We start from the raw sequence: 22725 nt of genomic DNA on the forward strand, positions 1-22725 counted from the left end.
GGCGAATCATCTGCTATTCGTAGGAGAACCTATATCGCCGGCTCTAGCTTCGCGAGCAGCTCCTCTAGTATGCGATAATTTGACGTCGACCGTTTATCATTTCTTGTAACCTCTATGGTTTTTACTTTTGCTCTAACCTTAGATCAATAAATTATGGTCTATAGCACGGAAAAGCATGTTGTAAGCTATAACAAGCTTAAGCGTAAGGTAAATTATTCAGCTAAAAAAAAAAAAATTCCAGCATTCACAGTAAACTTTGAAATAATGTTAGTTTTATAGAACCGCAACGCCATTAATTTAAGATGAACTCACTCAAGGACAATCAGTAACGGTAAACTTCCAAAGTAGGCCTGCTGAGCATAAAATGTTCGCCTGGTTGGCGGCGGCATGCCCCTCTCATGCATCTCTGACATTCTCTACTCTTGAAGTTATTATGATTGAGTAACTACCATATTTTTTATTGGATTCTTATTAATATCCAAAGGTTGTTTTTTATAGTAAATTATTATTTACGAGAGTCTTCATAAAAGCTGACGTTTATGATTTATGTGCGCTTCGTGATGAAAATTAACTCTTCAGTGTTTTGTGAGATTTTCAAATTAATATGATCTCACCTGCGATCACAAGAAGGCGGTTTTCAATAGGGCCCTGTAATAATGCAGTGTTTAGTTTTTACGAGACGTGAAAAAGTCTTTGTATAGCTTCGTGATTCGTGACGAAGACACTACTTTTTTTTTTTTTTTTAGTAACAACCACACCCTATTTGCCTTACTTCGTCGAAATAATTTCATCTGGCCTTGTTTATACCTAATCGTAATCGTGACGACCGATTAGGGCAGCTATCAACATTATCGATAACGCACGATGATAATAATATATCTGCCCTAGACTTTAACAAAACTTAAATGTTTTAACCTCTGTGGTACAATTCTATTCAAAGGTCTTGCTAACACGTGCTTTTTAGGATGGCGAGGAACTTTACAAGATGTAATTCAGGATTGTACTGACGACTTATTGAAGACGACAATTTTCGAATAATTTTTGCCAATGATGGCTTTAAAACATGGTCGCTAACTATTGGCCCCATAAGAAAGCTCAGAGTCTAGAGATCTAGCGGGCAACGGAGAGATGCTTGAAATGAACAAATTATTGTGCCGTATTGTCATGGCAGATCCGAATATATTTGTCACCTTCTCCATTTGCCGCGGGTGTCGTACGAGACGACTAAGGGAATATAACTGAGTGGGCAGCAGTATTCTCTACTACTACCATCTACTGCGATCACCAAAACGTCTGCCCAACGTGGTGTTTATCGGCGTACTTTCATGTTGGGAGAGTCTTGATTGAAAATGAGGAAATCTGCAGAAGAGCCAGAGATACCGACACAGTTCAACGAATTCTAAAGGTAAAGTGCAATGCGCATGAAAGCAAAGTAGGCTTTCATGTAAGACTGTATCATCACGCAATAGAGTTAGTTAACTCAATAAGTCATTAATATTATCATTTCTTTTTAGTAAAAAAATTACTAAAAAAATTATTAAAAGAAAAAAGGGAAGGAAAGCTATCTTTATATAATTCATTTATTTAAACATACTATACACTATTAAGTAACGAAATGTTGTTAACATAATAAGATAAGTTAGAATAAATAGAGCATACTTAATATATCGTCCGTAGAGTCGATGTGTTATAGCTTTTACTGTATCATTAGTCGTGGTGTCATGATACCATGGCGGGGCGCGACACGCTGTCTGCGCACCCACTAGATGGGCGCATAAATCAGTGTTTATTTTTATCATAGGAGCGAGTACGAAGTGGCCAGCTAATTAAACTCGTTAGAGAGGCCACGGCGAAGGCCCTGTCGATGACTCTCGTCAAGTCGTCACTTGTTAAATTGAAGGTCACTTAAGCTAGCTACACACGTAACGATATCTCTTAGCGATTTTTTTGTGCAATCTGAAGATGACGGTATAAGAAAACCCAGATTACCCGTCACTTTATTCCCCAAAAAATAATTATATCAATCCAACCCTTAGATTTCAAATCACAGATTTAATTTAGTAGAGCCATTCATTCCAGCAGGGAAGACAATAATAATCAATTTAGCCAATGATCAGAAAATTTCGGAGGAGTTTAAATTTTATTTATTTTGGGTGTAAGGTTGAGGTTCGGCCCCAACTAAGCCTCTAAGTTGGGGCACCCAAGAGGTTGGCGTTGTTCCGACAGCAACGGAAAATACGAAACGGTAAGAAAGAGTTGGATAACACAATTATTTAAATGAATTTAATTACAAGTTGTACGTACATTGGGATTTAATGACTATCAAAATCGCAAATACGTCTTTTTTTAAAACGACGACTTGTGCAGATTGTGGCGTTGGTAGCCTTTCGTGGAGTCGGAGTACGGTCCCTGGCACGCACCACTTTTCGAAGTTGTGAGCGTTTTAAATTTAAATAATTTTAAACATCCCCCTCGCTTTCATTGTAAAGGAACACATTGTGAAGAAACTTGCATGTTCATCATAATTTTCTCAAATATCTGCATTAAAAAAACCACACCAAATCGCAAATTTAGTATTTTCTGTGAGCGAGCTATAACATGTTACTCTTTACGAATTGACAATGTAAGTAGATATCGAATGTTGACTGTGAATGTAGTATTATGCGAATGCGATTTTTGAATCGCTACGATATATCGTTCCGTGTGTAGCCTCCTTTACTGGCTGTGTCGGTTATGTCACAAGTAAGTCAACTTGAGATGCAAAAATACTTCCCCGTTGACAAAAAAGACCTAAACATATTTTACTAGCGACCCGCCGCGACTTCGCACGATTGCAATGTATATAATATGGTGAGGTTTCATGGGATTATAATTAGCCTATATTACTGGATACCTTTGTTATACAACATAAACAGCTTGTTTTTCATGGAAAAAAATCAGCATGTATCATCTTCGATAAATCATCATTTATCAAAATCACTTTATTTGGACCAAGATATAATAGTCTTGCAACTAATGTTATCAATGTCGGTATAAGCACTGTTGACCAATGTTTCATATTATTTATAAAAACACAAAGGTTTTTATTGTGTCGGTTTATCCCCATTTTTTTGTTTTTTTTTTTAAATAATTTTTATTAGTGTTTTACCTACACTTGAGGAAATATCAATTGTATAAATTCAAAAATGTATATAAAATTTTCGGAACCGACAGGATTTGAATTTGCGAGTCACAGGCAATTGCGGCCTGAGCGCTTTACCAACCAAGCTACGGCTTTCCTACCGTCGATGCCGAAAATAGTATATGCCTTTTACATCAGTCCTATAGCGACTGTAGCGCCATCTAGTAGGAAACATTGCATTTTGGTGTTTCAATTGAATAATTGAAACACCAAAATCTTGTTGACAATGAAATGATGAAAGTTGACAATGGAGATGAATATCTCCATTGTCAACTTTTAGCATGATATAGGCACGCGCCGCGCCCACAGACCTCTACCAACCGGGACGCATGTACAAAGGCCCCGCCAGCCAGCCATTTTAAAATCTTCGATATCCTCTAAGATATTTATTTTAATCATATAAAAAAATAATACCAAGCTGATTTCTGAACTAATCAACATACAAAGCACATAGTTTGACAGTGCAACGGTGGTTTGCACTCATCGTAAATTTTGTACGGACATCACAATTTCGAGCAATAATGTACCTATACTTAAGTTGTACATGTGTCGGTCAGTCGTCAAACCGTGTCCGTGAAAATTAAGAGTTCTAGACCAGGTAGATATTGTATGGCACTGTCTATCTAGTATCTAGTATCCGAGGCACTGGATAGTAGTTAGATTTAATCTTGTTGATTTATTTTCAATGTTTCATCATTCCACAATGCATTTTCTATTTCGCAAGCTTTCTAAATCGACAATACTACAAACAAGCTGTTTAATATTCTATAAAGAGTTAAGCCGTTTGCGTAAGAATCCACTCACGTAGCCGACGAATAAGGATACATGGTGTTCAGGGATTTGAGGAATTTATTCATATACCTTTATTATCTATGGACATGCTGTGAAAGTTCAGAGTCACTAATCGGCAATCACGAAAATATCTATTTTATCAAATCAGAAATCGTTAAAATCCGTAAAAGAAACAAAGTTAGCGAAATAATTGAAGGTTCAAAGTATTGGGCGAGGCATAGGTCTGAGGACGAATTGGGGTACCAAGGTGCTGGAATGGTGGGAAACCACATACGGGAACACGCAATGTGGTGAGAAACCATTGATTCTTTCCGTAGTATGTACAATAAATTCGATTTTGTTATTTTTACGTTCAGATCTTTTAAACTTCGGAACGGATGTTAATGCAGTTTTCAGCAATAGATATATACAGTGATTCAAGAGGAAGTTTTGTAAGTGAACATGCATATCATAGTAGAGAAAAGCAAATAACATATTATAGGTGATCACAACCAAAAAAAAAATCGGCATACAAAACGCGGACTTAATGCTAAAGCATGCTTTAATATGTCATTACATAAGTAAGTGTAAAATAAATTAATTGTATTATTATGCATTACTGGTGCTGCTTATATTAGAGGCAACGTCACCGTTTGCCTGCAGCCCGCCAAATCTGCTAACGGCTTCGCAGCTTGAGGCTTGAAACTAGGTTAATGTCTTATTGCATATTATTTAGCATTTATGATTCTAGACATCAAAACAGTCTAGTACAATTCGAGAAAATAACTTATAATGTAATCATCATCAAAACACATTACAGAGCTAGAGTCTCCTCCCTCAATGAGAAGGGCCGTAAGGTTAAGGCCGTAGTCCACCACGCTGGCCCGGTGCAGATCGGTGGACTCCACACACTTTTAGAGAACATTATGGAGAACTCTCAGACATGCAAGTTCCCCACGATGTTTTCCTTCACAGTTGGAGAAAATTATATTTTAATTGGTTAGAACGCACATAACTTAAAACAGTTAGAGGTGCGCGCTGGGATTCGAACTATTGTAATGTAATATAAATAATGAGTTGTTTTTTATATCAATACTGATATATAAATGCGAAAGTGTGTTAGTGTGTTTGTTTATCGTTCCTTCACGCCCTAGCCAGGCAACCACTCAACTTGATTTTTGGCATGAGGTTAGTTGAATGGATGTAAAGACGTAGGATCCCGCCGGATTTATTAAAAACCGTAATAAACGCGGAAAAAGAACGCGGACAACAACTAGTATAGTATAAAATGCCGCTGCAACGGAACTCTAGAAACACTGGGAAGCCATAATATGAACTACAAAGGTTTATTCATTAATTAATCACTTTAAATGCATTCACTGAAATAACTTGACTTATATCGTAACTACAGAATACATTGTTCTGTGTTCTAAAATAGTAACGTTAAAAACGATGCCTAACCTAAGTGGGTTGTACTTCGACTTCACTTTCGGGCGGCAGAGTTCGAATCCCAGCACGCACCTCTAACTTTTCTAAGTTATGTATGTTTTAACCAAATAAAATATCACTTGTTTCAACGATGAAGTGCAACATTGTGAGGAAACCTGAATGCCTGAGAGTTCTCCATAATGTTCTCAAATGTGTGTGGAGTTCACAAATCCGCCAGTCAGCGTGGTGGACTGCTGCCTTAACCCCTACTCATTGTGGAAGGAGACCCGTGCCCTATAGTAGGCCGGTAATGGTTGATATGAAGAAGAAGACGAAGAAGAAGAAAAATTCTTTATTGCATATACAAATATAAAGCCAGGTTAACAAAAAAAAAGAAACGACAATATACATATGCACAAAGGCGGCCTTATCGCTTGAAGCGATCTTCTCCACACAACCTTTGGTTGAAGAAACATATTACAGAAACGATGATGGTGATAATGCCCCGCGTGAGGCAGGAAAACAATTCAAACAACGAAAATGGGGTTTCTTAAAACCACATCATCAATATGATAGAACTCCACTGCTGATTTAAAGGCCACTCCCAACGAGAAGGTTTGCCGTAATCACCACGCTGCGCGGACGGGTTTTTGATTGCAGTAGATGGCAATAGTAGGACAGCGGATCTGCTGCTCTTTCTCTCTTAAATTCCTTTAGGCGCCTCGCACGGCACCCGGAAAAAGGAGGGGTGATGACAACTGTATTTATTCCGATCTGCCGTCACCATTTTATTAAGCTACTAAAAGTAGAAGATATTCTGCTAATGATAATGCAAACATGCTATTTGCATCCAACCTGCAACCAATCATCAGACTTTCGAACCGGCGCGGCATGTGTTGTGGTTGGTCATAAATTAGCACGCCAGCGAGGGGTTTGAAACCTTGGCCTTAACTTATTAAACTACTGTATAAAAACTTAATGGCGAGGGACTAACTGTAGTAACTAACTAACTATAGTGCGTTGAAATAATATGTTTGAAAACGCTATTGTAAAATGACTGATATTTTAACGATAAATTTCATTTCATTTCATTTCATTTCATAACAATAAAAATAATGCATAAAAATCGGTGAATCATACCTATTATGAATGCGTTGCGAGTCGAGAAACTTCTTCATTTTAGAAAGTCGGTTAAAGAGAAGATGTAGCCTGAAGCATTTTAGCAACTAAATACCGGTAGCTAAGTTTAACTTAATAGATTAATTGGAATTAGTGAATCTACAATGATTCATAATTTGTAGAATGCTCAATTATTGACTACTACAATATACATGTGAATATAATAAACAGAGCAAACTCGATGACGGCTGACTGGCGCAGTAGGCAGCGACCCTGCTTTCTGAGTCCATGGCCGTGGGTTTGATTCCCACAACTGGAACAGGTTTTTGTGATGAGCATGGATGTTTTTTCAGTGTCTGGGTGTTTATCTGTATATTATAAGTTTTTATGTATATTATTCATAAAAATATTCATCAGTCATCTTAGTACCCATAACACAAGCTACGCTAACTTTGGGGCTAGATGGCGATGTGTGCACTGTCGTAGTATATTTATTTATTATTTATTTATCAATAACAATAACCGAGATAAATTCCGACTACGAACACCACGAACATCAGCCTTATCTTCTTTTTTGATTTTTCCTGGTAATTTAGCATTAGCATTATTGAGCTGGCCTTTTACAGTCGCGTTGAAATTTCCGTATCACTAGATTTTTTAACTGATCACTAATACTATCACTAGTAGTGATCGGGACCGATCCGGAATTGAGCTCTGAAGCGGACCCACGCTCGCAAACGTAGACTCCCTTACAAGTTACACGCATCTCTATTTTTATACAAAAGGATTTTATTTAACAAAAATTCTGTCAAGCACTAGTTGTAGAATCGTGGAAAAATTTTAATTTATGTTATTTTAAACTTCTTACTAGTACACCACTAAGAAGTAAGGGAAATAAAAGAAGAAACGAAATACAAAGTGGAAGTAGAATACAAAAGGCGACCTTATCGCCTAGTAGCAATTTCTGCAAGGCATCCATTAGGATTAAGACAATATGAGCGAGAGCAAAAAGATGGTGTAAAATTATTACAAACCTACGAGTACATTTTAAATTTGAGCTTTAAAACAATGAGATTAAGTTTAATTTTACTCTGGCGTTCCATTGTTTCACTGCTCGGAAACGACTCAAGCGTACTATCTCGTACTAAAGGCACGAGTAATTAATATCCTGGGATCATTATAAATTAGGTTAAAAAATACCATGAACTATTTATTGCTCAAAGCGTTCAAATTTTTTGTATAGTCGGTTGACGTCATGATACATAATGTTAAGGTGAGCCGCAAATTGCCAGTTGCGTTGTTTATGGCTATCTTTATGGCACTATAACAAAAAAAGGCCGAAAAATCAAGATGTTTTAATATGAAACTTAAGTCTAATAACAAACATGATTCTTTTTACTATAAAGTATTTCGTTCGGAGTTTTAAGAGTTCATGTTTCCATATTAGATCTTTATGAAACTAGACAAAATTTAAATAAATACAAACTATTGTAAAAATGTTATGGCCAAAGCCGAATCCCTGCTAATCCCTATCCCTACTTAATATTATAAATGTCAATGTAAGATTGTTTGTTACGCTTTCACGCAAAAACTACTGAACCGATCATCATGAAACTTTGTACACATATTCTTGGAAGAGATAGAAGTAATATAGGATACTTTTTATCTCAACATTAAGCTCTGTTCCTTTGGGAGAGGGGATGAATGTGTTTGACATGTGGTTGAAATTATAACCGATTTAAATAATATTTTTTGTACTATAGAGGTTATAATATGTGTTTAATTTTACCCAAACTTTGTGTAGATCTGACGAATGTGGTTGGAGATAGAGGAAAGAACTCCTCAGCGGACAACAGCAAACCCCTGATCTAAGGCTGAGCGATACAGAATACTTTAATTTTTTTTGGAACTACAACTAAATCGAATGCCACATCAAAAAACAAAATCAAACGCAGACAAAGTCGCGGGTAACAGCTAGTATTATATATTATAGGTGTATACAGCGTTATCGTTATTATTAAATTACGTAAATACATTTCTATACATTTCAGATTTTCCAATAGTAACAGTAATAATAGACCTGTTATAGTTTCAGTCACAGTAGACCTTATTCTTGATCTTATATTCGACACATCGGATCCAGAATTTATGAATTATGAGCTTAATACCTTTTTCCTCCTGTTGTCGCAGTAAAATGAGATTTCTTAATAAAAATAGAGCAATTACAAACACACGGTTCCTTTTCACGAATAGAGTAACAACTCACAGACGGATGTTTAAGCTATTTTGATTAGTAAAAAACTAACGTTCGATTGCAAAAAAGCCTGCGTGTAATTTATTGCGGATGCCGTCATCACTCGATTTAGAATGTTGATAGATAGTACGTACATGTGAATGCAGTCGAAGCTTGGGCAAACACAAATATACGTTTGTGTCATTTTAAACTGTAAGTAGAGAAATTTGTGCCTGTAGGCAGAAAAAAATTATGTCGGTACTCGGTATAAATTTATTCTGTAATTGCTAGATTTTGAAAACAAGGATCTGGGATCATCCCAGTACGCACGTCTAAATTTTCTAAATAATGTGCGTTTTAAGTCATTAAAATATCATTTGCTTCAACGGTGAAGGAAAACATCGCGAGGAAATCTGCGTGCCTGAGAGTTCTACATAATGTTCTTAAAGGTGTGTGGAGTCCACCAATTCACACTGGGCCAGCGTTGTGGGACTACAGCCCCCTCCCTCTGCCCCTTCTCGTTGTGGGAAAACACTCGTGCCCTGTAGATACCCGTTCAAAGAAAGTCAGCCGTTGGCAAAATTCAAATATTATCGTCAGCTTGTATGTTGATTATGTCATAAATTAGCTTTATCAATCGATTATTTATTGGTTACTAGAAATAAAACATTTTGTCTAGTTTATGATGTTCAGATTCACAAGTATCAGTTACTAAAAGTTTTACAGTTGTTGGTCAGGAAATGATTAGTTTTGTTGTTGTTAATATTGGATAGATGTTCAAAATTGCATTCATTGTTTAGAATAGGTACTAAGCACATTAATAATTACAATATTGCAGTGGTCAGTAGTGTCAAATGCTTTACTAAATTCGTCGGGCTTCCATATATTGAATATGGAGTAGTTTAACCAATGTAACACACAAAACTAGAACGTTTCAAAAGCTTTTAAACATTTAATTGACTTTGTTGAATTAAGGCGGGTACTGCAAAGTGCAGCTACGACTAGAAACAATATCAAATATGCAACTTAATCTATTTCATCCTATTATTTATATTAAATCAAATTAAATTATAGGTAACATTTATTACTGAAATGGAGGACACTTCGTTTTATTTTATCGTTTTTGTAAATATATTTTAAATAATAGCATTTAAATTTGTTTACCCATTCATCGATAATAATATGAGTACACTATAAAAGGACATAATACATGAAAATGATGAACTACTTAAAACTGCTAGGCATTCGGTCCAAAAAGCAGACAGCGTCGACCCTTCGGATAGCATGATAATATTTTATTGATCAAGGTGCAATCCCGTTCTTTGATCCTTCGTTGATTCGAGAATCCCTAACTATCCTATTTTGAATTCAATTTGATTAGGAATGGAATATTCGAAAGAGACGTATAATGTAAAATTCCGTTTGTTTTGAATGATACATAACCAAATTATGTAAGTATTTGTTATTTATTTTATAACTAGTTATTAACCTGTTGCACTATCCCGTTTTCCCTTGCCTACTTCATTCTTCCATAAAGGGGTTGTCTGTAGGAGATCGCTTAAAGCGATAAGACCACCTTTGCGCATTTTATAATTATTTTTTTGTTGTTGTTATTTCGTGTTTTCTTTTTTAATTTGTGCAATAAAGACTTTATCTATCTATCTTATTATTAAAGCATTTGAAATCTTTCTCTTTGTATTCCTATTCTTATAGTTAATTATTTTTACATTTTTAGGTAGAGGAGTTATGTGCAACACCGAATCAGAAATATCAGACCGTTATCAATTATAAGAAGGGAGAGTAGTTCAGTTTTGACGAAAATTTATAGGGTTCATCATCTAAATGAACGTAAGAATGGCGAATCGATTAACTTTTCGCTGTGGTTGAAACTTTTGTAAAATTCAATATCTCCGTCAAATGCACACGTCCTTTTATGTGATGGTAAACATGGCAAGGTCGTTGCACCGCGCTGATTGGACCGGGTTCGATGCCTGCCGGATGTGTGCGCTGGCGAATATTTTGTACGCCCGCCCTTAATCTGTGGGTTTATCACATTTTTATTAGCAGTTATAAACGATTTATGGAACTACTATTTTCCGTTGAACTGAAATGGATATTTTTAGTTAACTCTGCGCATGGTGTTTCTTAACATAGTAGTAGTTTATACCCATTATTACAATACAGATTATGGTTAAGGTTTGACAACATTCCTGGCCGTGGCGTGCACTTCATACATGCACAAAGGCACTGCCTACCCTTAAATTGATATATAAATAAATAAAATAAAAAAATAAATATACTACGACAATACACACATCGCCATCTAGTCCCAAAGTAACCGTAGCTTGTGTTATGGGTACTAAGCTAAGTGATGAATAATTTTTATGAATAATATACATAAATACTTAAATAAATGTCTTTAAGCTGAAATACTTATAATATATAGATAAACACCCAGACACTGAAAAACATTCATGTTCATCACACAAATATTGTCCAGTTGTGGGAATCGAACCCATGTCCTTGAACTCAGAAAGCAGGGTCACTGCCCACTGCGCCAATCAGCCGTCAATATATAACTCGTACAGGATAAGAACTTTGCCATTTTATGCAATTTTCCTGCTGTATGCATACCCTGGTAAGAAACCCAGTGCACGCCACTGATTCCTGGCTTTAAGTGGGAAGTTCCGGGTACAACCCCCTTAACAGGCAACCCTCATAATTCAGAAATTGTGAATTTACAAATAATAAGGCTACTTGAGATGGGCAAAGGAAACTTGATATTTCGGTAAATCACCCGTGTAATGTTCCTGCAGGGTTTAAACAAAATAGCCTTTTATATGGCATCTTGAAGTTACATAGCCATACTCTGTATCACGAGAAAACAAAAGGTTCCGCGGGATTTCAAGGTCGCTGTCAACAGACAGGTGAATGATAAAGTAAATTTTTTTGGCTCTATAAAATAGCTGTAAATACAAAATATATGTATATTATATATTCTTGCCGAGGCTTTGGCCTACTGCATGAGTCTATACTGTGGATATTACTATCAGAAACAATGTATGTCCAACTTAACTTTTCAAAGTAGGCACCCACCCGCCTTCACTAACAATTACATTGTTCTTCATTAGTACACGTCATATTTTGAAATAAGTTTGAAGTTCATTGCCATCTCATAATCTTTCATCTCGTCTCGTAAAACGCTTCTGTCTGGAGCTGTCTCAATTCTCATATCATAAAACGAAACTTTATTGTGTTTGTTAGAAAGATTTAAGCTTTCTTGAGCTTTAGTCACTTCAAATGTTTTATATTGGATAAAATTCAAACTTAGCTTTCAAGAAAAGAGGATGAAATGAAAACATCTTTGATAGCTTCTACTTTAACGTTATGATTATTTTTGATGTGATCCAACAGGCAAACAAAACAATCCCTCAATAAATATTCTAAGTAACTCGAAAAACAATTTAATAAACTGTTACCAAAAGTTTTAATCAACTGGAAGATTTATAACCTAACTAATGTATTATATTTAAGCTATTCTTCATATTTAAAAAAATAATCTACAGGTTTAGCCCGTTGGTCAAGAAATGCAGTTCCAAAGTCAAAAGTCAAAGTCAAAGTATACTAAAATAACGTAGCGAGCAGAACACCGGTTACATCTCTAAATATGTCTCTCTATGTCGGAACAAACGGAAAACTAAAATTTAATTATAACTTGCCAAGTTAAATAAAATGATGCAGTTTCCAAAATGACTGTAGAAGTTAATGAGGAAAATGCTTTATCGCCGCTTCTAACGTGAGGCCTAAATGAATTGTATAAAATTACGAGGTCGGCGGTCGCACGTAACGGGGCTTGGTAGGGCAGTCCCTGAGGGCTCGGCCCGGCAGTCGGCACCATTGAATAACAGACGATGTCCGCTTCGCACTCCATCGGCACATTGGGCCAATAAACTCTTATTGCAGTAGCATTTATGATATGACACGTTTGAATTTATAATTTTATTATTCTAACATGTTTTATTATTTTTGATTGTGTCGTTCCTTATTTAAACTCAAAATACGATGACTAAACAGAATTACGCTTACTGACTCGTAAAAATCCTTTTTTACTGAGTTTCACTAAAGAAGTCTCGCGGTAATTATTGGAACTAAGTGGACGTTGTTTAACAGAAATGACTACATTTATTGACATTTGGGTCATGTTACTAAGTAAATTTTGGCTAATAAAAAAAAATACCTTTGTAGTTTGGCTCCTAGCCGTATAGGATAGAGAATATAATTTGGTTTGGATTTTATGCAATTATTCGTGAATCTTTTTGGTGAATAAGAGTCGTTGCATATTGAACTATTTTAGAACTTAACACAAATTTATAAATTTCTATTTTTGAATCTTTTATGTTAAAAAGAGTCCTTGAACTGACCAACTGATGTTCACTTTACATAATTGTAGGTATAAAATTTTACAATAAATTACCAGTTGATATATAAAATTTATTTTTCTATCTTGTGAGAGATGAAAGCGGAGCCGTATTCTTCAAAGCGACCTTTTCATTACATAATTCATCAATTGATCACCAACCCGTCTGCCCAGCGTGGTGATTATGGGCATAATTGCCTCCTGTTGGGAGAAGCCTTTAGTCCAGCCGTGGACTGTTATAGGCTATTGAATGAAATACAAGTGTATTGACGGCCGATTGGCGCAGTTTACAGCGACCCTGATTTCTGAATCCAAGGCCGTGGGTTCGATTCCCACAACTGGAAGATGTTTGTGTGATGAGCATGAATGTTTTTCAGTGTCTGGGTGTTCATTTGTATATTATAAGTATTTGTGTGTTATATTCATAAAAATTTTCAACAGCTATCTTAGTACCCATAACACAAGCTACGCTTACTTTGGGGCTAGATTGGTATGTGTATATTGTCGTAGTATATTTATTTATTTATTATTCGATCATATGCAATTCAGGGGTTACAGGACCACCGCGCCGGGCATGAAAAAATAAAGGAAATGTACATCCATGCCATTTAGTAAACGTGACTTCTGAGATTTTATTTTCTACGGACACACGGACAGCTGACAGCCTGTCTAGTATATTATTGATCGAAGCTGTACACCGTACAACCCTTTTTCGCTTGGCAATTAGGCAGACGGGGCGCGACCGGATGTCGAGGCGCATAACAACGGCCACCGCGACGAGCGTGCAAAAATAAACGACACGTATTTATTTCCATGCAATTTAGAAAACCAGACTACTCACTGGAATTATACATGTATATTATTTGTGTTTAATGTAATTGCTCTTATTCTACAAAAATCGCTAAGTGAGTCTGACTTGCGTTGGTACCCTCTGTAGGTACTTAATTTATGTGTACATAAATAAAAATTCCCGTATAGGAACGGAAAGACTTTTATGTTCGGTTGCGACATGAATAGGACTGGCACTTATATGATTATGAATTAGGCAAATGAAGGCTAAAAAATTAGCTTGTATCTGAAAAAAGGGCAGTATAATACATACATACATTACATTTGCCCCGACTTGAAAATACTAAAGAGTATATGTTTTCTTATACTCTTTAGTATTTACATCAATAGACATACAGAGAGCTTTTTGAGAGTTTTTTCAGTCAAGCTCGATTATAATTATAGAGGGTAAAAATAAATACTTAATTTAAAAGAACCTTTGTAAGTTCAGAAATAAAAATGGCATTGCAATTTTAATTATAACAAAAAGCATAACAGCGCAAAGAGCAAATATGAATGGAGAGAAAAAGTAGAATTGATTATTTTATAAAAAGCTCAGCATCAAATCAGCAATTACGGGTATAATTTGCCTCTACTTTTAAAGTACTTTTGAGCGAAACGATTTTCCAGTTTGCGTTTTTTTATTACAAAAGTACTACTTCGACTTCTTGCTGCTGCTGATATAAAATTTATTTTATGCAAAATATGATTATGAGAACTGTTATTTATTTCTTGATCTGGTATATTTTATTACATGCTCACTTTATAGGTATTATTGACATACATACTTTATAGATAATTTATGTTTTACGATAAATATGACACGTGTCCAATACAACATTTTACAGTATATATTTACAACAATACAACATTTTACTGTATTTTTACCTTTTAAAAAAATGTTGAACCTAAATCTTATTTTAAAGAAAATTGTGCTACATGTAAAACATGGAGGACATACATGCCTATAGCATGAAATTAATAATTTTTATATATATTTTTCTATTTTACTAATGTAATGTAGAAAAATATATATAAAAATTATTAATTTCATGCTATAGGCATGTATGTAATTAGATTTAATTAACAAAAAACATCCAAATTTTCCTGCGTTTAATTTTAGTTTGTGAACCAATCCCAAGCCATTCCCTAACTTAACAATCCCCCATGTAAGCCGACCCTCATGGTTAGGGGTAGGATGAAATTGCCTTACTAATTGAGAACGGTTCTTAGAATCTTAACGTACGCAATGTGTTGTTTAAAAACATTATTCTACGAATATTTGGTATTGTTCTGTATTGTGTAAGAATACAAATACTAATTAAGTAAAAGCTACTGTATTTTAGTACACGAAGGTTCAGCTCTTTCATAGGAGAAAGGCTCTCTCAAACTCTCAACAAATTCCAGTTAGTAAGTAAGAAAAATCGTATTAATCTTTACATAGTATAAAACAACGTCGTTCCTCCCATTTAGACGCTTGGATCTTTTAAAATACTGAACAGATTTTAATACAGTTTTCAGCAATAGATAGTGTGGTGGAAGGTTTAAGTGGCGTAATTAGTAGAGAAACGCCAAGAGAAATCAAAAGAAAAAAATGAAGTATCACGTAATATTATTAATTACTCCAAACTGCCCCACATTAGTATTGCACCCACGCGAAGCCGGGGCGGGTCGCTAGCATATTCTAAGCTTATACACAGTAGTCACCAATAAAGAACGTAATACATGACTCGAATCACTGATCAAAATAAAAAAAAAAAAATAACTAGACTTCTGTACCGCCAAAACCGATTTATTGTTAAGGCAAACGTTATTTAAATCATGTCATCAGACAACAATGTGCATTTACATAGAGGCCTTTACGAAATTGTAATCCCACAATTGGAATCATTAAACTTGATAAGTGATATTTTTATCAATCTATTCATTTTATAATAACGTTACAACAAGTTTATATATTATATTTTATAGGAGAGGGATTTCGGAAATAGGTTGTTGTGGTGGCTTGCGGTAGGAGTGAATTGATGTTAATCATCACGTAAGCAAAATGCGTTATGCCCCCTCCTTGCGAGTCTTTCGGTACTGTCCAATGCAATTCGAATATTATCTTCAAGAGCCACCATTTACGTTAACATCATATTTCAACAAGAATGGTGGAATATATTTTCGATGGCCAGAGTAGAGCACCTACAGAACTGTGTTTTGAGGAAGCCGCTCCCTTAACGCAAGCGTTTTTTAAAATATATTTGGGACAAAATAAAATATTTTTTTAAATTTCACAATCAGTGTGAAAACCACAGTCGGCTTTGGTACTACTTTCCAAATTGTAGCTACCTAAGCTCTCCATAAAAGTGAATTCATTAAATTATACTTAATTGAACAACTGTGTTTTTTTAATATTTTAATTCTAAACCCTCTATTATTATTATTTTTAGCATTTTTATTCCTTTAGAAACGTCGTCAATAAATCTATTAACAGTATCAATTTAACAATGGCGTTTACTGATTTCGATCTCCAAACCGTAATTTCTTCAATGTTGTCCCAGACAACAGTTTTATTATTCCTATAAACATTTTCTCCCCCTCAAATGCCACCCTCATGTACCGTCGACGAAAGACAAGAATGTTGGGTTCAATCCTATCGATTTTTGAATAAATGCACGTGCATTTACTCAAACTTTACCGGTTAATTAATATAGTTTCTTTAAAAATATTTGATATAAACATCTTTTATACCATACTGTTACTTGTACTACAAAACGAATTAATGTTTGTTTGTTAAGTTCGGGTCAACCAATGATCTGGTTGAATTTTGACGTCTATAACATAGTTTGCATCCTAAAAACGGAAACATAAGAATACTATCACGGGGAACTAAATGTTTCCGTGAGACAGAAGCAGTCTCAGGCCATCCCCAATATTTTAAAAACATCAATTTACTGAATCATCAACAGCTATTAATTTAATTTTGAAATTAAATGAATAGTGTAACTGAGAGACTAACGATATATTATGGAATGTTATTACGATTAAAGAACACCTTCTTTTAATTATTTGTTTTGACAAATAAACGAATAAATAGTTGACAGTCACATAGTTATAAAGTAGAGCAAAGAAGTTAGAAATCTTTCTTTTCATAAATATAACAATACAAAACATAACACCTGTAGCTATACAGAGTAGTTGTTAAGACAATCAATTATATCTGTAATCAAAATTTCATATCAATCACTCAGTCAATAACGAATCAAGACTTGTTTAATCTTATGTTTTAAATTAACATTGAGTTATTTTATAAGAAAATAGTACGATGTAACATTATAAATACTCAATTGATAAGTATAGTCAGATAACAATTTCACTTTGTCGTGTAAGTAAAATTATTACTTTTACGGAATGTTTTCAGAAAACAGAAAAATAACGCGAGGAATATATAGCGTGAATACTCTGCTCCGTTGCTACGTGAAAGGAGGACAAACAAACGAACACAATTCCGCGTTTTTTTTTTATTTTAACTATCGGAAATAGACGTTATTGCTTACCCAGAAAATTTAAGACACGATTAATACTCAGTATTAAAAAAATCCATTCAACACAATCTTGAATTAAAGTTCACTTTGCAAACCAAAGTAGTTATTACGGAGGACACGTTCACACCAGACACATGCACGGATATAACTAAATGAGACTTCACGTCCGAGACTTGAGGGGTGAGAGCCGTGATAACCCAACTGCATACATACACACGCCTTCAATGGCAATTACGTACAAGTACGTTACAACCTCACACGACAAGGTTATATGCCCCACGCTGATTAGTTTTGCAGCTGTGGGCCAATAGAAATAAAATGCGGTACGTATATATTTTATGACTTAAAGCAAAGCATGAAGTGAGTAAGGATAAGTAAATTGGTTTCAACGTAAGCATTGCAAGAGTTTTTTATAAGGCATCACTTGTGTGTCAAGTTTATTTTATGTCGGTTACTATTATTATAGTAAGTATTATTAAGTGGGTTAATAATAATTAAACTATAACATGATATGTGGCATTTATATTTTATTAAATTTATAAGAAGAAATATGCTAATAATTCTCAGTTAGTAAATGAATACTTTAAAGATATAAGTATAGGAACAAATAGTATCAAATTCGAACTGCGTGTTATTCTTTAGTTACTTATTTTTCAATCAATTGTTATAATTAATCAATAATGTAATTTTCTTATTTCTATTTATATGTCTGCAATTAGAAGTGGCGAATCGTGAGACGAGTAACTGCCACAGTGTCCCAAAGTGATGCCCACTACAACTCCTCTTATTTCTATTTATATGTCTGCAATTAGAAGTAGCGAATCGTGAGACGAGTAACTGCCACAGTGTCCCAAAGTGATGCCCACTACAACTCCAGCGAAAGTGTTACGACAAACAAGTATCTCATTACTCCAATAAACCAACGATAAGTTTGTAAATTATGAAGGAGTTATATGACCAGCCTTTGTCAAATAAAAGTAATTGCACTGTCAATCAACTGCCGCCTAAAGAGGTCTGAGAATTGAAAATTTCTAAAGGTCTCAGGACTGATTGATCTTAGATAGTAATATCGGAGGTAAAATCGATACGATGGCAATGTAAATTTGTTTTTAATGCCTACATAAATGCTGCATTGCTGGCAAAGACCGCGACCTATAATATTACAAACACGAATTGCACGGCATCTTTTATAAATTTCAAGATTTTTTAAAAAGAATCGTTCTACAGCCTTGGAATCGGAGGGACATTTTAAAAATCTCATGCTATTTTTTAGTTACCGTAAAGTTAAATTTTTGAGTGCTATGAATAATTTTATATTACGCTATAATACTGAAACTCCAATAACCCCGTCGTGTCTCCAATGCGGGTGGAAAAGCTGGTCGAAATATATACGCCATTAAGATTTGCAAAATTTCCGCTTTGTGGTTGTTTTGAAACTTCGCCCATATATCTGTAATATTAAATTATCAACACAATTTGTATTCTAGCAATACAGAGATATTTATTAATATTCTAAACACAACTCCCGAAAATATTTACAACAATTATAATATATGATAATAAAATTATGAAATTATTTTTAAGTTAAAAAAGGTAATTCAAATGAGCAGCTGCGACTGAAACCGGCAATCGGACGCGCTTGCGTGATAAACGAACGATAAAATCGGATTCGTGGAATCATACTGCACTTATCAACTGATTTGCCGCTAGATCTTATTTGCTTACAATGATATTATTATCTGCTTCGTCAGACCAATGTCAAGATTGCAACGAAGTTTAACGCAAACACGATCTACAATATTGTCAGACTTGTTTTTTTTTTTAACTAAATTAGCACTCCAGTAGTGCAGAAACTGCCTCGTTTGTCGAGGACCTGGTTTGAAAGGTGTTGTGTATTGTCTATTAAAGTGTTTCGGTAACAACTCGTATTTACAAAGTTGGCGGTCTCAGCCCTCGTGCCTCGGAGAGCACGTCAAGCCGTCGGTCCTTGTCATTATAAGTTAATTGTGGTAATAGTCGTTAAAGCCCACCAACCCACATTGGAGCTGCGTGGTAGGTCTTTGCTCTAAACCGTCTGTCGAGGAGAAAAAAGAGGCATGTGCCCCGCAGTTGGGTGTAAGTAGGTCGCGGATGATGATGATGATAAAAATATCTGGCACATATCAAGTTATAGTTATCAAAAGTTGAATTATTTAACCATATTACAAAATGACTGTAACAATTGTAAACTATTGATTAGGTCTAGGAAATTAAATACAATCTTCGAAAAATATTCCTCGGATCAAGTGTGCAAGCACATTTTTCGAACAATATACCTACATAAATAGCCAACTGCTTTTCTTCGTATCTTAGTGTACAAGCGCGCCGGGTGTTATACAATGAAAAACAACAAAAAAATTAAGAATCTATTGCTAACTGCGCCACAATTTTTCCATTAAACTTCTTTTAAAAGGATAGTTTTTATAAAAACCTGTTAATATTCAGTAAAGGCAGCATCGAGACAAAAAGTTAAGGAACGAATGTTGTTGAATGCGGGGAAAAACTCGCTATATCACATCGTGACAGTCCTTTTACTGTAACAATGTAGCAACGCGCTCGTAACAATGTTTTTATACCTATAATTTTAAGCACTATAAACGGAAATGCCATAATGTTATTCTGAAATCTTATTCATATCACCAACCCATTACCGGCCCAATGCAGAGCAAGGTTCTCCTCTCAGAATGAGAAGGGTTTAGGCCGTAGTACACCACGCTGGCCAAGTACGGATTGGTAGACTTCACACGCTGTTGAGTGAATGAATAAATGAATGAATGAATGAATGAATGAATAAATAAATGAATGAATGTATGAACGAATTACACTTTTATTGTACGTATCCATCTTCGAAAGCACGGCAACAGGGAATATGAGAAGTTTTCCCCCCTTTATTTTATATATTTATTTTATTTTATTTTACAGGAAAAATAATAACAGAAAATAAAAAATGAAACTAAAGTAATCAAGTATAGACAATTACAAGTTTTCACAGATAGAATTTACATAGTAAGAAAATGCACACATGGGAAGTATAGTATAGTATAGGCTAAACAAAAGAATAAGCACACTATCATCATTATCATAATATCAACCATTTCCGGCCCACTACAGTTCACAGGTCTCCCCCCACAAAGTGCAGGGATAAAGGCCGTAGTCCACCCACGCTGGCCCAGTACGGACTGGTGAACTCAACACACCTTTGAGAACATTATGGAGAACTCTCAGGCATGCAGGTTCCCTCACGATGTTTTCCTTCACCGTTGAAACAAGATATATTTTAATTGCTTAAGGCACATAACTTACTCGTAGAAAAGTTAGAGTTGCGTGCTGGGATTCGAACTCGGCCCCCGATAGTGAAATCTGTTTATTAAAACACGTATATTTTTGGACATTATTTTGACTTGTGCGTCTAGCCGTGCAGACACAAACAATCTGCACTAAGTAATAAATGGGATAAAACTCGATGCATTCGAACTACTTTTCTTGCTTAGCTACTAACTCTCTCACTCACTTTTTAGGGTATTAACAGGCTCTAGTTTAAGCAATCGTTGTTTCTATATTTCGAGAGATGGAAAGACCAATAGCCAACTTAAATGATTAAGTCATTATGTAGTTACCTATATGAAGTATTAGTAAGCAAGATGTACAAACTAGTCCGGCTGCAATTAAAACACCGGACATTTATATCATCTAATATGGTGTAGGTGTAATTATAAAGAGACGTAAGGAACGAGTTACTTAAAGTTCAAGACTCTATACTTATAATAAATCTGTAAATGGAAGATTTCTGTACATTTAATATATATTGAAAATTTTGACCGGGGGATGCTTTATAATCGATACTGAGTCCAAAATAGAGTTTTATTTAATTTTTGTCTATCTGTCTGTCCGGGCATCACGTGAAAAGTACTGAACAGATTCAAATAAAATTTGGTATAGTTGTAGCTGATATTCGGGGTCAACATATAGGATACTTTTTACCCCGATAAACAATAAGTTTCCTCCGGGAAACGGGATGAAAATTTTTATCGAATGCATGCGTACCATCCTGGAATAGCTCAGAGGCTTCTTTTTATCCCGGAAAAGCAAACAGCTCCTACAGGATAGCATCGCTATTTTTTCCACATTTGTCTTTCAAAATCCGCGCAACGGAGTTTTGAAAAACAAAACTTTCAGTTTGGAGTTTCGACGTGGTTTTTTTAGATAAGCATAGTTGAAATATTATCAAGCTTTTGAGTTTGTTTGGTTGAACGGGCTAATCTCAAAAAATGCTGTTTCGATTTTTTTTTTGGATTGGTAGTATCACGCTACGAATCCTTTTTGAGAGATTCCGATGCGTACGGTGCGTGAACGGTAAACGTTACGCCAAACAACGGAAATATGTAGTAAGTATATCGGTATTGTTTCTTTAAAGTTCTATGAGACAGTCCACGACATCATACGACTTATTAACACTTATAATATAATAAAACATATAGCACATTAATTAATCATATTTATTTAAGAATATTATATATTTATTTAATTATATTTTTAGAATCTATGGAACGGGACCTTTAATTGGAGACTCGATTAATTACATTTTTTCTTTGTGTATTTTTGTCATGTCGGCCGTTTTGGCCGTCACGTATTTATAGGCGTCACAACGACCACTCATTTATCAATCCTACATAAGTAGAAAAAAAAATGTAAGGGAAAAACTCAACGTCTCAGCTACCCTAGGGCTAACCATGGCAGTGCCCCACAACGAACCCCATGGACTCTATGAAAAAGTTATACACTAGTGAAATAAATTAATTTCGACTTTTAACTTTTTAACCCCTGACCATCAAACAGCGAACGGCTCGGCCAGAAATCACAAAAATTGGAAATAGTTTTGCACTCTTAAAGAAATTCACCATCATCAGCATATTAGTTATCAGTCCCACACAGACACAGGTGACACAGACAGGGGTGGGTAATGTGCCTGGAAAAGGCTTGCCGGTAATTCTATTACCTTTCAATCATAACTGCGTTACGGCAAGCCCTCTTTCGATTACACGGTCATTCTGATTGGATTATAATCGTGCCGCCGGCAAATACAGTAAAAGCGTTCCGATCGGTTGGTAATCTTGTGCGTCTGTTATTATTGTTTTATTGTTAGTTTGCTATTAGCGTTATCTTTTCTTTTTTAGAGGGC

General features: G+C 35.1%; 1 protein-coding gene across 3 annotated transcripts in view; it reads right to left on the reverse strand.

Annotated features, from left to right (window-relative positions):
- The window catches only part of LOC120624687 (rootletin), a 93243-nt gene that overhangs the window by 14769 nt on the left and 55749 nt on the right, over positions 1–22725 (reverse strand). The window contains exon 1 of one of the 3 annotated variants that reach the window (XM_039891363.1): positions 17520–17626. The exons of the other annotated variants lie outside the window; for them this stretch is intronic. The gene's annotated coding sequence lies outside the window, so the exon portion shown is untranslated. Of the gene's footprint in view, positions 1–17519; positions 17627–22725 lie in introns of those variants that run through there. 3 annotated transcript variants of the gene reach the window in all.

The sequence above is a fragment of the Pararge aegeria genome, chromosome 6 (genome assembly GCF_905163445.1).
Source record: "Pararge aegeria chromosome 6, ilParAegt1.1, whole genome shotgun sequence".
Taxonomy (NCBI): domain Eukaryota; kingdom Metazoa; phylum Arthropoda; class Insecta; order Lepidoptera; family Nymphalidae; genus Pararge; species Pararge aegeria.